General features: G+C 43.0%; 1 protein-coding gene and 1 long non-coding RNA gene across 6 annotated transcripts in view; one reads left to right on the forward strand and one right to left on the reverse strand.

Annotated features, from left to right (window-relative positions):
• The window catches only part of RAD51B (RAD51 paralog B), a 603,012-nt gene that overhangs the window by 199,331 nt on the left and 381,366 nt on the right, over positions 1-22,315 (reverse strand). The window lies entirely within an intron of this gene.
• Positions 559-6,116, forward strand: LOC136407731 (uncharacterized). The gene is made up of 2 exons (XR_010752002.1): positions 559-795; positions 5,914-6,116. It is a non-coding gene; the product is annotated as an uncharacterized lncRNA (long non-coding RNA).

Raw genomic sequence — 22,315 nt, forward strand, 5'->3', positions numbered from 1 at the left:
GGAAGACCTCCTTTCTCTGGCTGGCACTGCCCTGAAGGGCTTTGAGAGCCCAAGACTCCATCTCTGCACCATCCGAAACCACTCATAAATGTACACAGTCCTTCTTCCCTTCCCTCTTTCTGATGAACTAAACTTTCAATAAGTCGTGGGTGACTTCTGTTCCAGGCCCCCATGTTACCAGAAAGGGCCCCTAGTGGCATAGCAGGTTCTCTAAAGCAGTGACTTTGCAGGGCTAGAGGTGTCATGAGTCTGGTCTTCTAACTCAGAATTCCATGTCCATTCCTCTACATTGTTTTCCTCCCTCTTCTGAAATAGAAAAGCCCCTCTGACTGACAACCCCCTCCCACACACACCACCACAGGTAGCTGAAGCACAGTGGAAATATAAGAGGACTATCTGACAAAATCAAGTTACCCAAGTAATTTAATAATTAACATTTAAAACGGTAACAAAACATTTATGAAATAATAATTATGGTCAAAACAAAGCAGAGACGGATACCTTTCTGTTAAAAAGGAGAAGTAACATGAGTGTGTGAACAAACTATAATGAAAGTAACCCCCGCCATGAGGATGAAAAGAGAGCGCGGTTGGAGTCTAGAAGATGGGACGAGATGACGTCGCGCCAGGAGGCCGAGGGAAAGTGCCACCTGATCTGGCCCTTGAAAGAAGGGCACAATTTGGTCATGGAGAGTTCTGTGGAAGGTCATTTCCGACGGCAGAAGAGGCACCAATATTATAAGAATTTGGATCTGCGGAGTATTTAAACTCCAGAAGAATGGAAATCAGTAAGAAGGTAACCCATCTTTCTCTTTCTAAGATAACAGGCAGAGCACCTCTGCTGTCTCTAAAGGAGGAGGACACTGATAGCAATGGAGGCGGGACCTCCAGCTGAGAGACACTGGAGAGGCTGTCCCCTCGCACACGAAGCTTCTCATGTCTGAACTTCCCAACCTTTCAGGAAGGAGATGCAAGTTATCTGCCTAGTTCTGTCCTGCCATCCAAGTTGGTTCCTACTGGACAGGCTCTTGCAGTTAAAAAAAAAAAGTCAGTTGAGAACGTCAGGGTGTGTGTGTGTGTGTGTGTGAGAGAGAGAGAGAGAGAGAGAGAGAGAGAGAGAGAGAGAGACTGTACAGCTAAGTTTCAAACTGTATTTAGAAGCTGAATTCTGCTAAAACACATCAAAGGGTACCAGGCCCCATTATAGAGGAAAGGAAAAGCCCTAATTCATATGCAAGAGGGTTTAGGAAAAATCTTTATGAAAGACTTCTTAGCAAACTAAGGGAGTAAAAACTAAAAACAACCAAAAAGTCCTCAAATAACTGTGTCATCAGTGCCCATTCTGGTGGCTTCCCTGCAATCCCCTCCCTCACAGGCAGAAAGACCCCACTAGACTTCCAAGTTTCCCCACCCTGGAGAAGGGAGGCATTGTAAGTTAGAGCAGAGTCCTCTGATTTGTTCCACTGCTTTAAAAAAAAAAATCTTTTTTTTTTCCCCTGCCAGTTACTTTTCAACATGACTGACAGGAAAGCTTTCCATTTTTCTATTTATGTTTCCAAAGCCAACAGAAAAACTCAATTAGACGTTCAAATAAAAATGTTAATCTGGCCCTGGCCTGTTGGCTCAGGGGATAGAGTGTCGGCCCAGCGTATGGACATCCCGGGTTCAATTCCCGGTCAGGACACACAAGAAAAGCAACCATCTCTGCTTCTCTACCCCTACCTCTTCCCCTTCTCTCTCTCTTCTCTTCCCGCAGCCAGTGCCTCGATTGGTTAGAGCGTCAGCCCCAGGTGCTGAGGATAGTTCGGTTGGTCTGAGCATTAAAAAAAATAATAATAAATAAAAATAAATAAATAAAATGTTAATCAATAAGACATATAGGCATACTACCTTCATATACATTCAGTCATTTATTTGGTAGTACATGGGGTTCACAGAGAAGACCCCTTACCCCAACCAAGACTTGGAAATAAGGAGATTAAGATCATCATCTGGTGTTAAGCTGGGTAAAAACAGCACTTATTGGCTTAGGACAGAATCACACAAGCAAAGAACAGATTATGTGCCCCATAAAATACTGGACCTAGCTAAGGACCATCAGTGTTGGAAAGCCAATAGGTAGCTTGGCAATGGACTGATCTGGCTGCTACCTTTGAACCCACTGATCACATTAATCACCAGTAAAGGTCATTACCCAGATATCACTGCCGCTTGGCATGACAAAACAGAAGTACACAGCATCACCTACAGAATATTTCTGCCTAAAAATAAAACTAAGCTAATAACGACTAGTTCATGGGAATAAAGAAGAACAAGTCAAGCAACAGCACGAGAAAGCTATTCACCAAATAAATGTATGGTATCTTCCAATCTCTCCAACAAATCAATGTCACAAATAAAGGGGCAGGGGTTATTATAGAATAAAAGAAATTTAGAAAATATAACAACCAAATACAATCTAGTTCCCTTATTTAGATCCTTAGTTAAACTAACCAACTCTAAAAGGACATCTTTGAGCCAATCAGGGAAATTTGAACATGGGCTGGTATTAGATGCTATTAATGAACTGTTGTTAATTTTGCTAGTTGTGGTGAAGGCATAGCAATTATGATTTCAAATGCCCTTATCATTTTAAAGATGGCAGGTGGGTGGAGAAATATGCAAACAAGAATGGAGGAGAAGGAGGGAGGGACAGAGGAGGGAGATGATAATTATGCTACATTGAGTAGGTCACCATGAATACTTACATTGGCACAATAATGTAAATGATAAATATGGTTTTAACTAAATAGCAAGACATGACCATACTAGAAAGAAGGTGAAGAATGAAACCGAAAGATAAAGTGGTGGAACTGTGTAACGGTCATCTTCCACAGAGGTCATCTCCAATTGAAACACCAAGAAAGGGCAAGTCACGCGTATCAGTCGGAGATATGGAGGTAACCAGCAGAACCAGCAACTCAATGATTTGAAAGCGGCTGCTTCAGAGATTAAGACTCAAAGAGATGAAGGAGACTTGGGGCAGGGAAATGCTGTTTTTCACTTTGAGTATACATGATTGTTAAGATTTGAAAACAACATACATATTTTACTTTGATGAAAAATAAAATTTAAATTAAAAAAAATCAGAAGGATGTGGGGGAAAAGTCTATCAGCTAAAAAACTAAAATGAATTAGTTTTTTAAAAACTAATCAGGGAGGCAAATGGTGATAGTGCTGGGTTCCCTGGCAGCTCCCCACGCTGCCAGGGAGCCCAGCATGACTCACATGAGCCCCCAGACCCCAGGTAAGTCTGGACTGTGGGGACAGGTACTGTGGGGAGAGATGTGGCAGGCTAACAGAGCCTAACCCTGCAAACATCTGACTCTCTCTACTCCCTCACTGTCCATGCCGTACTTTCCAAGTCACCTGCCAATAATTTGATTTCCCATTTAACTTGCCTTGAAGGGGAAAAGTACTAGTTAGACACCTGTGCCTATCCAGCACATAAAACGCTTTCTCTTTCATTGCAAAATTAAAAATTTGGCATTCTGCTATTACAGCTTAGTCTGTCCTGTGACTTGGAACCAAGAACAGGGCTAGTTTCACCTGAGTATGATAAGCTCTGGGTTAATATTTGGGCCCAGGCCTGATCACCAGGTAAAAACCACTTTGTGAGACTTCCTGAGTTTGGCTAGCAGCTTCCTCTGCCTGAGCCACCCTAATCTCTGGGTCATCCCTACATTACCTTGAACACTTTCACAACAACCCAGTTCATGGCTATTATTTCCCTAGGTTATTACACTAGTAATGGAGAGGCAGCTGTGTTTGACCGCTTCCAGGAAGACACAGTGGATACCTGTGGCTCTCCTCATGCCAAGTTATTCTTCGCGCGGCGCTTTCAGAATTCCACTGGACACAACAGGCAGAAGCTAAATCGCAGAACTTTGAAAATACGGAAAGCATTCATCAACTTAAACTACACAGTAGTAAAATACTTCAATTTTTTAAATAAAGAAACATAATAATAAACACTATTAAGTACTTTTAAAATACCTCTACATCTAATTTGTCATCTAGTCTTCACAAAACCCTGGGATATAGGTCCATTCTATATTTTCCCTATTTATTTACAAAGGTGAAGAATAAGGCACAGTGAAGTTGAATAAGTTGGCTGGGATCACAGCAAAATGGAGGAGCACAGGCTCATACTCGGGGCATAGAGGCGGAGGGTCCGGTTGAGGTGAAGTTTCTGGCTGAAACTCACACAGCACGTGGGGAGCAGAGCTGGGAAGAGGCATCTCACATGCAAAAGAGTGGAAGCCAACTGATCTCCTGAGACATCAAAATATCACCAGACCATCGCCACTGGAACCAATTCCATTAGCTCTGAAAGCCAAGATATAAAAAGTCCCCACACCAATGATCCCCCAATAGAACAAAGCTCCTGTGGCAACTGAATCCAAAAATCTAAACATCACCCCTAAAGTCAGAACAGAACTGGCTGATTACAGGTCAAAGAATTTTATGGCACATAATTGTTCACTGTCCCATTTTCAAGTTGCAACAAGTATCTCATAAAAATAACAGGCATTTGTTTTTTATTCCCCCTGGAGAAGGGAGAATGCAAAGAGAAACAGCAATATCAATTTAAAAGTTCCCAGAGTTCTAACAATATTGTTATTATCTCAAATCTCCCATTTATTGAGCAGTTACCATGTGCAGCAATGGAACCAACTTTATAAACATTATCATCTCCTCAAAATAGCTCAGGTTAATGGATCCTTACTATGAGCTAGTCAGTCTACACTTTACCTAGATTATCTCCTTTAATCCTGACCACAGTCCCACGAGGCAGTGGGAGCAGTATATCCCTTTCACAGGTAAAAAATGTAAGTTTAGAGACTTTATGAAAATTGTACAAGGTGATTGATGGGAGAGCCAGGCCTTGAGGCTAAAGCCCTGACCCGTGATTTACTGGAATGCAAAGCCTGGCCTCTTAAACACCAAGCTCTATTGCCTCTTCATTTATTTCTGTTGATCTTTACAGCACACTTTCAAGGTTAGTGCTTTCATCATTTGGCAGATGAGAAAACAAAGGCTCAGAGCGGTTAGATTGCTTTCTGAAGACACACAGCTGATAAGTGGCAAAGCTAGGATTCAAATCCAGGATCATTTAACTCCAAAGCCCAAGTGCTTCATGACTACACGGCATTCTCTCTCCTTTCACTGCGATGCTACTCACTCATTCAAGGAATATTTATAGAGAGCTTACTAGGCACCAGGCACTATTCTGGGCATGTAGGATGCAATGTAAACAACTATAAAACAACTAGAAATCCTTGCCCTTGTTGAGTTTGTATCCTAGCAGTTGGAGGTAGAAAATGAACAAAATAAATGGTAAATGATATAGTATATCAGAAAATAATCATTTCTACAGGAAACAAATAAACTAGAGTAATGGGAATTAATATAAGGCAGCAATTTTCAATCTTGTCATCTCACGGCACACATAAATTAATTATTAAAATTTTGTGGCACACCAACAATATATTTTTTGCTCTTCTGACAGAAAAAAGGGAGTATAATTTTGATTCACTCACACCAGATGGCTATTACGTTGGCTGCTGTCATTTTTTTATTTGATAGTCTAAGGGAAAAGAGGTCAGTGTCCCTGACTAAATAGTCAGCTGTTACATGTTTTAAAACTTCTTGTGCAACACTGGGAGAAAATTGCTGTTATAAGGTATGGAAACAGGTTAAAATTTTAATCAGAGTGGGCAAGGGAGACCTCACAGAAAAAGAGAGATATGAAAGGAGAAAACAGACTTAAGATGCTCAGGGCAGCAGGCGTGGGGTATCAGTAAGTTCTGCATCTCCTCACCAGAAATCCTTAGACACATCCTTTAACTCTTTAACATTTTATCTCATGTAGAAACACCAAAGAAGCAGACAAGTTAAAAAGCCAAGGGACTTGGTGTTGCCACCTAGATGCCAAAACTGTATATGGCAAGGTGACCAGAAGACACGTGCACAGCTCGTCCCCCACCAGAGACGGAAATGGTGAGATTGGGTGCCCGCGCCCAGGCAAAGAAGAAGAAGGCTAACTATCTTACCTATCAAGAATTAGTTCCCAAAGTACTGCCCTTCCCCCGGCAATCTGGGTGATGCCCTCGTCAAGCTCTGACTACAGACGTTAGCGTTACAGAATATTCCCATACAACTGCTCTGCGTAACAGTCAAAGGCTGGCTGACCTCCTGTGACCCAAATGTGACATCTCCAGGCAAACCCACAAGGCAAGCTGCGTCCCACTCTCTGCGAGGACACGGAGCCGAGGCCATCCTGCTGCAGGAGCTCGTTGCACTGCAAGGGTCACCGGGGAGTTCCGCCCATGACTGCGGGAAGTCACAGACATCATTTCTTAATCCAAATAAAAAAAGAAAAGAATTCCTTTATTAGGAAAATCCCGAGAATGTATCCTTCTTTCTAGTCTGAACTTTCTAATAGGGAAGAGTTAGAGCTCAGCACTGAATTTTGGTACCTGGCCCCCTCTCTGAGGGGTCCCTGGTTGGCAGTGTTCCCCTCCTAGTCCACAAGCACATTTCTTTGGCCGTATCTGAGGATGGATTAATATATCTATATATCTATATATCTATATATCTATATATCTATATATCTATATATATCTATATATATCTATATATATATATATATATATATATATCGGGCTGGATCGCAGGGCATCTCACAAAGTAAGCAAACTGAGAAAGAGGTTTGGTAATGGAGGCTAAGGTTGAAAAGCTAACACCAGAGGTAATGTTAGTAAAATACTGCAGATTACTTGGAATTCTAGTTTTGATTTACTTGTTGACCAATGGGAAAAGAGCGGCTCTCCAATAGCTCTCTGCAGTCGGCAGCTGCGCCTGACCAGAAGTTTCAGATCAAATGACAGAGACTTCCAGACCCCGGCCCAAGGCCTGTGCTCCAACATTAGAGCACATGGCTTTTCATGATAAAGTTTCTGCACAATACACGAGAGAGAAACAGAGAGAGATAGAGAAGGAAAGCCACGAGAGGGGTAAATAACCAGATTCTACCTCTCACACGTTTATTGAGCGCTGGCCGGGGGAAGGGCATGGTTCTAAGCTCCAGAACGGCCACAGAGCCAGGACTAATAAATAAAACCTCTGTCTTCCCTGCGGCAGGAGGACACCCAATAATCAGAGCCCAGAGACATTCAAGGAAACCAGGAGATGAGCCAGACAATTTCAGTTATGATGTGTGACGTAAGGAAATAAAATACCATGTGCGGGGCCCCTGATGATACGGTCAGAGAAGGCTTGAGAGAGGACATCTGGGCTGAGATCTGAGGACAACTCTGGGGTGGCACAGAGCTCAAGGCAGAGTCCCACGCAGAAGAGACAAGCAGGAAGTTCCTGAGGCAGGAGAAAGCTACGGGTGCCCTGAGAACTCAATAGCAGTGAGGCTGGAGACCAGTGAGAGAGAAGAGGGGTCAAGGCCATGATGAGCAAGGTCACACCAGGCAGCGTCCTGGTGGCCAGCACAAAGGCTCTGGGTTTGGTGTTCAGGGAGGTGGGGGCCGCAGGCAGCTTTGAAGTAGGAGACTCACACAGTCTAGTTTCTATTTTTAAATGTGCCGATTCTGGGGAATTAAAACTCCAACGTGTTAACACCCTTTATGAAGGTACAGATTTTGTGTTCTGTGAAACCCACTTAAAATATTCATGAGAGTTTAGTACCTCTTGGTGAAAGAATAAAAAGGGAGGGAGGGAGAAAGAGAGAGAGAGAGAGAGAGAGAGAGATTGAGAAGAGAGAGAAAGAGAGGGAGGGAGAAAAGTAGGGAAGGAGGGGGAATATATCCAATAAAGCTCTTCTCCAGGCTGCTAAGACTTGGGAAACATGGAGAGACCGAAACCCAGGGTCTCTAAAACACAGCACACTAGAAGCCCCGCGAAGACTCTGACTGGAGCGGGGGGTGGGGGGGTGGGGGGGTGGGGGGGGTGTTCTCACAGCCCCATCTTCTCAAGGCGGACAAAGGATGACACCTGGGTGGTGCTGATCACACTGCTTCTGCTGAATCTTTTTTTTTTTTAACTGAGTGTCTTATTCTTTCTTTTTTATTGTATTTATTGGGGTGACAATGGCTAACAAAATCATCCAGTTGAATCCGTACAGCAGCAGTAGCACTTGAAACAGAATATTTCTAGCTGAAAACTCCTTCAAATAGAATTCCAGGTCATCCAAGATGGGATGTGGTCCCTTCTCTGTTGGTGGGCAAGTACTTTTATCTCCTAACAAATGCAGTGTGGAAACAGAGAAAGATGAAAAAGTAACATTGTGTAAATTGCAGATGCAGTGTGCCTTTGAGGATTTGAAAGTCTCAGAGGGGAGACAGAAGAGAAGAGGGAAAATGTCCACAGTGGTACACAAAACTACCTTCACATACACGGACACATTTAGAGGTAGAGCTCAAACCCAGGCCTTTGGATTGCTGGTGCATCCCGTTCTCGGGTAAAGAACCCACAAAGCCCATGGCTGTAATGAGATGTGATGAGACATTCTGCCAGGATCCTGTAACTCCTGCTCTTACCCCCAAGAAGACAAAGGTTACCCATAAACAGCCACTCAGCTGAATCTGCTTCAGCAAATTTCAATCTCTTCCAAACCCACCACCAGTTTCACTTCCCTATGGGGAAGCTACAAAATGTACACAGGAGGAAGTGAGAGTGACCAGCTGGTGAGCATTTGTCTTTTTTGAAAACGCACAGTCTACACATGATACATGTACAAACACAGGGCAAATGGCAGCGTGATGTGCAGCACACACACATAAGCCTTCTAACAGCTCATCCAAGAAAAACAAGCAAGACCTGAATACGGCAGGTGTGCCTACACAGAGCCTGCAGTTAGAGGGAAGACACAATTGGTCTGGTTTCTCCGGCTGGCAGGAACGTCAATTCTCTCTGCTGCCTGAAGAATGTCAGAACTCAATCAGAGGGTTGATTCTGTATGTTAGTCTCCATGCTCTGCTCAACAATTTCACTTGTGGGGCAATTTATAACAGCAGCTGATAAAACGATGTGGAAGACTCCGACACGTTACTGGATGTCCGAAAGTTCAGCGTTATCTGTGTAAAATGGGAACTTTCACAGCGTTTATATACTAAATGCCACTGAATCTTACACTTCAAAATGGTTCGTTTTATACGATGTGATTTTCATCTCAATAACAAAAGGGGTAAATAAATCAATCAGCTGACACTAAAAAATAAATGGCAACTTTGACCCACCTCAGAATCGGGGCAGTGGGGAGCTTGGGCATGAAATAAACTGTTTAATTTAAGATAATGAAGCATTAGGAAGACAGGAGCCACTCTGAACACTTTTATATTCTATTCATACCTAAAGTGAGTGATATATATGAATCTGATGTTAACTCAGACATTTCAGTTGAACAGATTATAATCCTGTGCTGTCATCTAGAAAGACATGGGACTGAATTCTGGGCCTATGAGCCAACTATTTCAAAGAGAACTTCATCCGCAACCATGGGGAGGTGTTGGGCAGGTAAAATATATTATGCCACTTTGTTAAAGATGGCACTGCCCACGTGGAAGCCCGTCGTCCAGATGATATTAATGTGTGTTGGGGGTGGGCTGTGGGCAGGCAAGATTCTTGTAGCCTAGGGTTTGGTTTTAGAACTAAGCCTTTCCCACCCTTTTTGATATGGGTGGTGCAATCCCGTCATGCCTCAGATAAGTGACTTTGTATTAGAGACTTCCCTATTTTGTATATTGGATTAAAGGTTTTGATTTCTGCCCTATAAAGTGGGGCAGACCTGGAGCTTGCTCTCTTGGTTCCTGAGATTAGCATTAGAGAAGAGAGCAGAAAAGGAGAACAGAGAAAGGCCACGTGGAGGAGGCCAGGAGAAGCAGCCAAGATGGCAGAGTGCTGAAGGAAAAGCCAGTTTGTGCAGAGTTTGTGCAGGGAGAAGGAAGGAGATGGGGAACAGAGGTGAATAAGTCTGGTGAGCTAGAAACCTTTGATTCTAGGAAACTCAGATAAGTCAGTAGCTTTGTGAGCACTGAATGAGTGGGTTTTGGAGCCCAGTGTGTGTTTTTACTTGCCTGCCAGATGCAAGCTAGGATTAAAGATGATGGCTCACCAGTTCCTGGCTCCATTGTTTCATTACCATCTGTTCAAATCCAATGCGGACCTGCATGGGCCAGGCAGCTGTGATGGTGGCCCTGGCTACTGGCTTTACAGGAGTGCTCCCCTTTGGAAGTCTGTGTCAGCACTCTAGGTGGTCAGGCATGGCAATTTCTCTATGAAATGGTTCTATCTAGAAGTGCCATACTTTTTATTAATACTAATATTTGCTAAATAATCCATCAAATCCTAAATCCTAAATTTTTCATCTATTATCTTTTGTTATTGTTTTTAAGAGAGAGAGAGAAGCATCCACTCGTAGTTGCTTCATTTTAGTTGTGCATTGATTGCTTTTCATATGTGCCTTGAAAAGAGATCGGACCTCAGGCTCAAGCCGACTCAGCAACCCCAGGCTCAAGCTAGTGAACTTTGGGCTCAAGCTGGCAACCTTTGGGATTGGGTCGATGATCGATCTCAAGCCAGTGACTCTGAGCTCAAACTGATGAGCCCGCATTCCAGCTAGTGACTTAACGGTTTAGAACCAGAGACCTCAGCATATACTCTACCTGCTGCACCACCACTGATCAGGCTTTGTCTTTTTTTTTTTTTTTTATAGCAACTTTCTAGGTGAATAGAAATGTTATTATCCTCATTAATATGATAAAAACTAAGGCTCAGAGAAGCTACTGGAATTACACTTTGTAAAGGAAGTAGGATCCTAATCTTAAATTTCAATGATGTACAACTATCATCATTTCTGTTAACCACCAAAATACAAATTAAAATGAAACTTTAGCAAAACTATTGCATCAGAAAGCAAATCAGTGCTTGCCAGAGGCCAGGTGAGGCGGTGTTGATAGTAAGGAAGCATGAGGGAACTTTTGGGTTTGATGCAAATGTGGTTAGTAAGTGGACACATTTAACAAAATCCATCAAAGTCTACACTTTATTATATGTAAATTAAGTTTTAAAAATTTTGATGTTAATGTAATTTCCCAACTTTGCTTTCCATAAACAAATTATTTCATTCAAATCTTTCAGAGATAGCCTGACCAGGTGGTGGCACAGTGAATAGAGCGTTGGACTGGGATGCGGAAGGACCCAGGTTCGAGATCCCGAGGTTGCCAGCTTGAGCGCGGGCTCATCTGGCTTGAGCCAAAAACAAAAAAAAAGCTCACCAGCTTGGACCCAAGGTTGCTGGCTCGAGTAAGGGGTTACTTGGTATGCTGAAGGCCCACGGTCAAGGCACATATGAGAAAGCAATCAATGAACAACTAAGGAGTCGCAACGAAAAACTGATGATTGATGCTTCTCATCTCTCTCCGTTCCTGTCTGTCTGTCCCTATCTATCCCTCTCTCTGACTTTCTCTCTGTCCCTGTAAAAAAAAAAAAATCAAATCTTCCAGGGATAAACATGTTCTCTGTGTCATCACTTCTTTGATGTTCAGTGCTATGACATTAAATTATGTTTCCAGGTTTGCACGGGGGAATTTTTTCTCATAGAATGTCATATGTATTTGCCTACCTTGGTTGCCTAAATTGAGGTACATTTATAATATGTGTGGCTCTCACAGTTTTCTTATTGTTAGGGCTACTCGGGGGATCTGACCTATCTGCATCACCCACATTGAGAGCTCGAAGTCAAAAGAGTGAAAATTTCTAAAAGGCAAAAAGGGCGAGGTCTTCCCTGAGAGCACAATACTCTTTCCCCTTCCCATACTGCCTTTCACCCAGTTGAAGAGCATGCCAGTCAGTTCCCTGGGGCCCGGTGTCCAGGGACACACACCAGCCTACTCTTCAAGGTGAGCGCACTTAGCACTCATGGCTTTGGGTTCCTGTTTTGGAGCTGGCCCAGAATTCTGATTCTGTTTCCCTAGAAGATGGGCCCTGTGTCTGTAGCTCTGCATAATACAGGATTTTACATAAATGAAAGATTTGCTAATGTTTTTGATAAAGTAACATTTACATATTTTCACAGAACTTTACAAAGCACTTTCACACTTATTGGTGCACTTGAGGCAACAGCCCTGTGAGGTTGGTCCCACTATTCATCCTATTTCATAGAGATATCAAAGTCACCAGAAATACAGTAGATGTAATTTGTCAGAGACACTCACTTCTTAAGGGGTAGAGCGATAACTTGGTCCCATAGCCTGCCCTCTACCCATTTATACCATATTGCCCCTAATACTGGCACTTAGATCAAAAGGCCATGTCCTTACAGAGAAGGCAGAATCGAAGCCTATTTTGTGTAAATATTGATCACTCTGCTAGACGAGGACTTTCTCATGTATAGGAAGAGAAATACAGAACAAACAGGATGGGCTCCTCCATCTACTCCAGTACAAATGCCCTATTCAACCTGCTAGGACTGCATTTTTTTTTCTTTTTTAGTGAGAGGAGGGGAGGCAGAGAGACTCTCTCATGTGCCGTGACCAGGATTCACCTGGCAAGCCCACTAGGGGGCGAAGCTCTGCCCATCTGGGGCCATTGCTCCGTTACAAATGGAGCCATTTTTTAATGCCTGAGGAGGAAGAGGCCATGGAGCCATCCCCAGCAACCGAGGCCAACTCGCTCGAGCCAATCGAGAGATGGCTGCAGGAGGGGAAGAGAGAGAGAGAAATAGAAGGAGGAGGGGTGAAGAAGCAGATGGTCACTTCTCCTGTGTGCCCTGACTGGAAATCGATCTTGGGACTTCCACACGCTAGGCCAACACTTTACCACTGAGCCAACCAGCCAGGGCCAGCACCACATTCTATTAACTGTATATTTCCAACATCGCTCTATTTATCACTCATACTTTGCTAAGCATAATATTCATCCCTCAAAACACTAGCTACCCTACTCCCTTCTCTGAATTCTTCACTGATCTTCTGGAATAAACTGCTTTCTTCCTCTGTGCTACTGATTCATACCAACAGACTAGCATTTACTGTTATACTGTGTAGTTATTTTCTTACCAGTCTGTCCCATTTGTCAGGAGCCGCCTTAACAACAAGGACCGTGCTGCATTCACCTCTGTGCTATGGCACAGTACCTGACACAGAGCGAGCCCAAGGAAATGAATGCTGAAAACTATGGGACCTGATAATTACTTGAGATTTATTAGCCATAACTGAGTGATAAAATTTAAGAGATCAAATTTGACTGAGGCCAAATCACTGTCCCAAAGACACAGTAACTCTACCATTATGAGCCACCTCCAAACGCCATTTAAGACTTCTGTTTTAACCACTGATAAAAGTTATCAGAGGTCTCTGGTTCATAAGGGTCTACTTGCTCCAGACATTCGGGTAACAGGAAGGCCTATCAGCTAAGTGAACTGGATACAGAATAGGAAGCTGGAATCGAAAACTGTCCCACTCCTCCTAAGACTCTGGCCACTTGTCCAGTATGCCATCAAATCCACTTGACCTAGATTACCATCCCATTTATTTCACGCCAGGCCCTGTGGTAAGGAGTAGATGCTACGGTAGAGATTTGGTTCTGAGGTAAAGGCCTTCAGACTCGATAGTGCCCCGTGCAGCCTCCATAACAAACCTTCAATGTGAGATAGGCACTACCCAGACAAGAAACAGGACAAGTAAAAGGGGTTAAAACACAATGCTAACCCCCTCTCTCACTTCATGCCACCTACTTTCTTTGGGTCCTGAAAGCTTCTGATCTGCAACTCCCACCCCTCAACAATCCTCTTCTCTGATTGGACTAATCCCACTCAACCTCCTGCCCTTGATAACTGTCTCACGGCTCCACAAAGGTTGCAATAACCAATTAGTATCTACTCTCCCTTTCCTCTGTTTCCTAGTCTTTAAAAAGGTAAATACTCTATGACAGCGATTTTCAACCTTTTTCGTCTTATGGCACGCATAAACTACTAAGATTCTGTGGCACACCAAAAAAAAAATATTTTTTTTTGCCAATTAGACAAAAAATAGGTATACTTTTTATTGATTTACAAAAAAAATAATAGTAATTACCTATCCTTTTTGCTCCAAAGTGACTTTTTTTTTTTTAATCATGTTCCTATACTTGTAGATAAGGATTTCTGGTACCAAGAATTAACCAATCAGACTCAGCTTTATTATACAACATGACCGATAAGATGCAACTCTATTATTATATGGCCTATATGTTTATGGTTCGAGACAGGGCATTTCCAATGGATTGCTACTGTTTTGTTAGCTGCTGTCATATTTTACTTGACAAACTAAGAGAAAAGAGGTCAGTATGCCTGACTAAATAGTAAAAAAATTGCTCATTTTAAAAATGCTTGTGACACACCAGTTGAAAATCGCTGCCCTAGGAGATGCCTCCTGCATGCCTGGCCTTCCCCACAAAGTTGTATATAGTCCCTGATACGCCATAGTATCTCTTACAGGTTCATTCAAAATTTTCTCATAAACCCCTGGCCATCCAAAACACTAGGTACTCAGAAAACTTTCTCTTCTTTTCTACTCTGGTAAATTCTATCAACAAGCTTATAAACGTCTGATAGAGTCCATCCCTGCCTTGTAAGTCATCCCCAGGCCCAGAATTCCTGGAAAGCTGCCTGACTGGTCCTGGCGCAGTGGATAGAGCATCAACCTGGGATGCTGAGGATCCAGGTTCAAAAGCCTGAGGCCTCTGGCCTGAGCATGGGGTTGCAAGCTGAGCTCAAGCTCACTGGCTTGAGCAAGAAGTCATTGGCTCAGCTGGAGTTCCCTGGTCAAGAAATGTATGAGAAGCAATCAATAAACAACTAAAGTGAGTAGTTGAAGCTTCTCATCTCTCTCCCTTCCTGCCTGTCTCTGTTCCTCTCTCTCTCACTTAAAAAAAAAAATCCTAGAAAACTAAGAACTTTTTAGGCATTCAGATTTCCTTTAGGGTGGTGTTAATGGGTTAGACATATTAACCAATATGAGATCCCTAACCTTGATTACCAGGAGAAGATAGCTAGTTAAAATAGTCCTATTAATTCAGGGGGCATAGTGCTGCATAAAGACACCCTCACCTCTATCCTAGCAACATGCCCATATTCCTAGAGCTCTAGCCTTTGTTTTCAGTGAATCCAGATGTAGTGGCAAGGAAGCACATGGTCTCAGGGTGTGTCTGCAGGGCCATCTGCAGGGTTTGGCAGAGTGGAACAACCACCCACCCCTGTGTTCTGAGAGCCTGGGCTTTCCCAGAAGAAACATCAGGCAGCCCTATGACAAGCACCCAGAAGGTGAAATCTACATATTAAATAAATGTGCCGCTGACTTTTCTTTGCACATTACATTTTGGTACCCCTTCTACCTACTATACAATGTTTATGATTTTTTGCATTCTGGTTTCTGATGATCAAGGCTGCTATTAGGGCTCATTTAAACCAGATGTTTTTCCACAAGAAAATGTCAGATGAGGGGGAAGGGCTAGGCCCATTACGAAAGAAAGAACGTAGGTCTTACAACTTTCCTCCGCCAGGAGACCGTGCAGCTTTGACTCAGGTTTCCGAAATGAAAGCCCGACATATTCTTTTTTTGCTTAAAGTGAAGTTTTATGTGTTCAAATAAGAACTAGTGTCAGGGTAAAAAAGCATTGCGAAATGTGCTAATTTTTCCTGTATAGGTAATGATATTAAATACATCTAAAATGTCAGGTTAGAATTAAGTATTCTTAATGAATATTATTATAAAATAAAATTGAAGTTCAAAAACCATATTTAAATTTGGGTTGGAAATATGTCATTAACATCACTGGGACTGTCTACGCCGTGAGCCCTCACGCCATCCCATCCATTCTCTGTGTCTATGAGCATCCTTGGCTGCCTTTCACTCCTTAGACCTGCCCTGGTTTGGATGAAACAAGAAATTTCACTTTTTGTGCAAACTGGTTAGGTCTGGGATTTTATCCCTTGCAAGAAAGAGTCTCGGCTAAAATGTTGTATTAGGCATTAGAATTTGTTGTGTCCAATCTCTCCTGCTAGGACGCTTTGTTTCATAGGCAATCTGCAAAGGTTGCGGAAAGTGCTCACAGGTGTCTGGTTACCTCCACGCTCCCAAGGCACCAGCCCGGTGAGTGCTCCCAAGGCACCAGCCCGGTGAGTGCTCCCAAGGCACCAGCCCGGTGAGTGCTCCCAAGGCACCAGCCAGGTAAGTGCCCTCTCCACCATACAGATGAAGAAACGGAGGCTCAGAGATTCGTTCAAAAACGAATGGCTCACTAAGAGTCCCGGAGAGGATTCCAACCCAGGCGAACACAGTTCAGAATTCTATCCACCTTAAGGAGGTGGATGAGGGGGCAGGTGAAATCTCCACAGCAGTGGTCCATGAATATATATTTCTATTGCACTTAGCAAAAAGTTTGAACGGTATATTGGGATAGGTAGTTTATCTTTCCTCACTACCAGATCCAACTGTTTTCTGCATCTGATTAAACAGGCTCTGCCCTGGGGGTGGAGGAGAAGGTGGGCGGGGGTCAGGAGTGGTGTGGGTAGTTTGGGATGCCAGCTGCAGGGTTCAGACAATTCTGACCTTCCACGCCCTTCACCACCCAGTGTCTCAGGTCCCCATCTAATACTGCCCCAGCTTCGGAACTAGACACGCAGAACTTGCTCCTAAAACCTTGGCCTCTAAATCCTCACGCCTCCCTGTCCCTTCTGACCTGCGCTGTTGCTCTTTTCTCCTGCTCAGTATACAACTTCACAAATATACGCACAGCAGCGACATTCACACGGAACAGGACACGAGTGGCACTGTTACAAAGTGAAGGCATCCTAGGGGATGAAGCAGTGTCATCTGGCAGGGGGTCAGCCCCCTCGACTAGTCTGAGCTCTGCACTCGTTGGGGCGGGGAGGACAGTCTCATCCAGGAACTAACTATCCCTCAGCCCCCTCCCCAGCCTGACCTTGGAACCCCCAACCCAGCGTCTCCTGCCTCAGACTCCCTGGCTCCTCTCTCTTTTCTGTTTGATTCTCACAAGTTCCTTCAGCCTCGTCCCTTTTCTACTCACAAAGCCCAATACCAACCCTATGCTTGTTACAGGTTTGGGGGTGATCTGTGAACATGAGCCCCAGTTATACTCGTTCTTTTATTTTGGGAGAAGCAGGGATTTTAAAAATATCTGATACAGAGGGCTGTGTTTTACATGGGGATTGTGTCTAACGTCGGCATGTAAGGCCACATTTACATAGTCAAAATTACCCTGGAAAATCCCTTAAACCTCCCAGCGTAAAATATATAGTTACAACACTGCACAGTAATATGTGTATATAGTAAGTCGTATAGCGCATAACCAAAGTTACAAGTGCAAAATACAATTCTGCAGTATTTTTAATTACCTACAAGAAAGAGGGTGCACAGCTGAACTTGAATACATTAAGCGGGACGCTGAGCTCTCCGGATCTCTCACCCGACACCCACAGGCTTTTCGCTAGCTCACTTCTAAATAGGCTTAAGGCCTCCATTTACATGAAAAGGCAAACAGCTCCGGGAACCTCTGAGACCGTCTTAAGATACACACCACAAAAGGAAAAGGGAAAGCATTCTTAACACAGATCTCTTTTCCTGTTTTTGCCTTGTTGCAGGAACAAAAGATTTCTGAGAGAGAAAGCCGGTCAAAAATGCAGGCAAGAACTTCTACTCTAGGCTGTGAAAGATGCTTCCTTAAACAGCAACACCCCCAGTCACCGCCTTGAGGAGCTATGGGGTCCTTCCTGACAGACTGGCCCAAGGGCTCTGAAAGGTGTACCAGCCTTACCGGAAAATTAATTCTAAAAAATCCTGTGCAATAAATAAGAAAGGTACATTCTAGCTGATGCCTGGGCTAAAGCAAAAGCTACATTAGGCCCTTAAAATTATTGGGAGATTAATAATTCTGTGAATGTACGTACTGTTTTTTAAGAACTCATTCTCTGAGTATATCTTTAAATATACCACCATAATTGTTTGTTGGTTGTTGAATATTCTTATGAATGTGAGAAGAGAAGCTAATCTCCTGCCACCATCCCCACTATCTTCCTCTCTTCCCATATACACACAAACAATGTCTCAGTCATGCTGGTTGCCTTTTTGCTCTGAAATACTCCATACTTACTCCTACCCCAGGGCCTTTGCACCAGATGTTTCCTTCTATCTTGAATATATTTTCCACTGTTCTCCCCATGACTGGACCCTTCCCATCATTTGGGTCTTAGCTCAAGTTATTTCCTCAGAGAGGCCTTCTCTAACCATTCATTTTATAGCAGCCAATTTCTCCATTCACCCCCATCTTGCCATTATCCCTACCCTGGTTTTATGCCCCTTGTCACACTAATCACTATTTGGAAATACCTGGTATGTTTGTTATTTTACTAATTGTCTGAATACCTCCATTGGAATGTAAGCTCCTTGAGGACAGGATCTCTGTCTTGTTCACCACTCTGTTCTCAATGCCTAGTATATGCCTGGTGCACAGTAGGTGTCCAATAAATATCTCATGAGAGAACAAATGAGCAAAATAACTATAAAGTTATGGCCACGTAAGCTTAGCCCTCCTGCTTGTACCACAGTATCATGGTCAAGGCGCCATGCCTAACTGCTGCCTGATACCTCAAAGCAGCAATTTTCAACCTTCTTTTCTTTTTATCTCACGGAGCACACAAACTAAAATTACGTAGCATACCAAACAATATATTTTTGGCGAATCTCTCTCTCTCTCTCTCTCTCTCTCTCTCTCTCTCTCTCTCTCACACACACACACACACACACACACACACACACGGTGTAGTTTTGATTCATTCCCACTGCATGGTTATTATGTTGGCTGTTTTGTTTTTTGTTTGTTTTTGACAATCTAAGGGAAAAGAGGTCAGTGCCCCTGACTAAAGAGGTATTACATGTTCTACAAATTCTTGCAGCACACCAGTTGAAAATTGCTGCCTTAAAGCACTAGGAAAAGGACAAGAGAAAAAAAAAATAAAGCTTTAAGAGCCTAATTATAGACAGTCAAAAATTGTCATAGAACTGATTAGTCTGAGGTTTCTCTATAAACCATTTTCCTTCTCTGACTACTAAGAAGAGGAGAGAAAGATCAGAGATGCAGAACCATCACCTAGGTTAGGTTTATCCCCGTCTGAGATCTCCAACAGAACCAAGTTCTTATGCCATGAACAAAAGCCAGACTCAATAAGAACATGGCGTTCTAATCTAGGGTCTTACGGGGAAGCAAGCAAGGTTATGGCATACCCTTTAGGCATGTGATACTTTCTTTCTTGTCCTAGGAATACACCTACTTCCTGGTACGGTACCTGCTAGAATTCAATTCAGCAGAACTTCACTAAGCACACTGTGGACCAGACACTGCACAAAGTGCTACAGAGGGCACTGGAATGAGAAAGAGTCGGTGGGCTCAGCACCAACGACTGAACGGTAGGAGGCATAAGACGGACACATACACATACAGGGCTGACAGGAAGTACCAAAGAGTGCTTCTTCAAGAATCACTTATTACTGTAACCAACAATCCACTTAAGAAAATATACAGAAGGCTGAGGAAACCAATAGTAACAAATTCATGTGTCTCTATCCTCTGATCTATAAAAAACAAAGAATAGTTAACTAGAGAATCAAGAATAGAGTGGTACAATGGTAATAAATCATGATGAATAGGTCAACAAATATTTCCCAAAGTACCTTCTAATGAGTAAGGCATCATCCCGGTTACTTCTACATGGGTCACTTCATTCCTATAGTAATGATGCAAGGTAGATACACGATTTTTACCTTATTTTTACACACGAGGAAATCAAGGCTCAGAGTGACGTGATAAAGGTATTGGTGTGGACACGCATCAGGGCTGGGACCCGAATCGTGAGATTCAGTATCCAAACCTCCTTTCATTTGCCCACAACCATTTCCTTGATCAAGATATCACATAACCCATCTCTGTGAGACAGAAAACCACACATCAAATGAGTTTTCCAAATCCAGCTTTTTATTTTTTTTTTTAAGTGAAAACCACTTAAGCTTGCAAATTAAAAACAAAATTTTAAGAGGATGTAACTCAGGAAAGCGGTGGATCCCAGAAGGCACTTCTTTTCCAGATGGCACAGAAATAAATGACACCACTTCTGAGCTCTAGCATCTGTTTATTCAGAAATTTCTGGTACAACGATCCACTGGAAATCTCTAACTAAAAATAAAAAAGACAACAGTAAATGTAATCACTGACTGCTTTCCAAAATTTCCTAGGGTAACTAAGAGAATTTATTTCATAAAATGTGTCCCCAGCTTCTCTGAAAAGATCTGAATTGAGTATAAATCCATCAGTGGTGCTGAGTGCATACATCTCCCCCCCCCCCCCAGGACCTGTGCTCACCATGGCCTGCCATCCGTCACGCTGGGAATCATATGAAACTATGGTCATTTATAACCATGCTGGCAGCTTACAACTGGCACTGCATACTTAACTTTGCCCAGTTGATCTTTAGGCCCTAAAAAAGGGCAAGCCTTCTTGTTAAATCATATGTGATGACCTTAGCAAAGGCCTTTAAAGCACTCTATTTGTGCTCTGAAGGTTTTTAAATCATCCTCCTTTTCTTTACATTTTGCTCAGCCTTTTTTTTTTTGTTTTTTGGGTTTTTTTTTTCAAAATAGCAAGAAAGTAATGGGGTAAAGGTTAAGTGAGAAAAGACCAGCATGTTGGTGGCAACGCCCTCCAGAACTTCCTGAAATCTTTGCTTCATCTAGAAGTGACTTTCAACTTTTAAAAATTCATCCCCAGACATCTAAAAGAAACACTTAGATTTCCTTGAGAAAATCAATAATTTTAGAAGGGCACTGCAATCATTAATTTCTAGGAGTGGTGGATATAAAAGAGAAGTAAAGGAAAGATCCCATACTTTGAACAAATGACTTGTATTCATTGATGACAGCTGAAGAGGACACTTGTTCGGTGTTCCTCTTTCTGTTGTTGAAAAGAGACTCTGATGTAATTCAAGTCATTTCATACAACATTCGCTTATAAGTATTTCTAGAGCACCTTATATGTGACGGGCTCTGCTTCAGGTGTCGAGATTATAGCAGCGGCCCAAACAGAGTCCCTGCCCCAGTGGAGCTCACATCGGTGTGCCGTCTGGAGGACGGACGGCGGGCAAGTGCAGCTGTCCTCAAGAGGAAAGTGATTAGGAAGACGGGATACCATGCAAGACCTCGGAGGCCACAATGAGGGCTTGGGGTTATACTCTGAGAGAGATGAGGAGCAACTGCGGGGTTTCTGAACAGAGGAGTGATAGGACATGCTACATGTTTCAGAAAGACTATCCTGGCCCTCTGAGGAGATTTCAGAGGGCTACAGTAGAAACGGCGACGCCAGACCATTACAATTGCTTAGACCACGAGTGATGTGGACTTGGTTAGCATGGTAGAGGTGGAAGGGGCGAGAGGAGGATGGGGTTCAGGCCTATTCTGAAAGCAGAGCTGAAAGAGTTGTTGATGGACTCAATGTGAGAATGAGGAAAAAATGGAATAAAAAATGGTTCTGGGGCTCTTGGTTCTCAGCAACTGGGCAAACGGTGTGCCACTAACTGAGATCATGCAGATTAGGGAAGCAGCAGCTTTGGAGAAAATCAAGAGCTCTGTTTTGAATACATTAAGTTTGAGACACCTATTAGTCATTCAAGTGGCAGTGTTAAGAGGCATTTGGACATATGAGTCTAGAACACGGAGAGAGATTAGAGTTGAAATTATTGACGTATTTAGCTGATATTTAAAGTCATGAGACATGGTATACGCAAAGGTACAAAGGTAAAAGAGTTAAGGCACAAGCCCTGGGATACACTGAGCTTGGAAGAGAAGGAGACAGAGGAGACAGAGAGGACCAGCCTTTAAAAAACAAAAAACCAAAAAACGGAAACCGATGTCTCTGAAGCTAAGCCAAGTGAAGAAAACGATCAACTGTGTAAAGAGCTATTGAGAATGCACATAAGATGAAAACTGAGAACTGGCCACTGGAACCCATGGGGTGCAGGTCATTGGTAACCTTGACAAGGGTGGTGTTAGTGAGACAGGAGGAGCAAAAGCCCAATCAGATAGGATTGAGAAGAGAATGGATGATGGTTGAGGTAAAACTTCTGAGTTAAGTGAAACAAAGGGTCGCTAGAAGAGAAGTATGAAGTCCAGGGTGGATTTTAAACACGAGTCACTCCAGCACATATTTAAGCTGATAGGAAG

This window comes from Saccopteryx leptura, chromosome 6 (genome assembly GCF_036850995.1).
Source record: "Saccopteryx leptura isolate mSacLep1 chromosome 6, mSacLep1_pri_phased_curated, whole genome shotgun sequence".
In the NCBI taxonomy this organism is placed as follows: domain Eukaryota; kingdom Metazoa; phylum Chordata; class Mammalia; order Chiroptera; family Emballonuridae; genus Saccopteryx; species Saccopteryx leptura.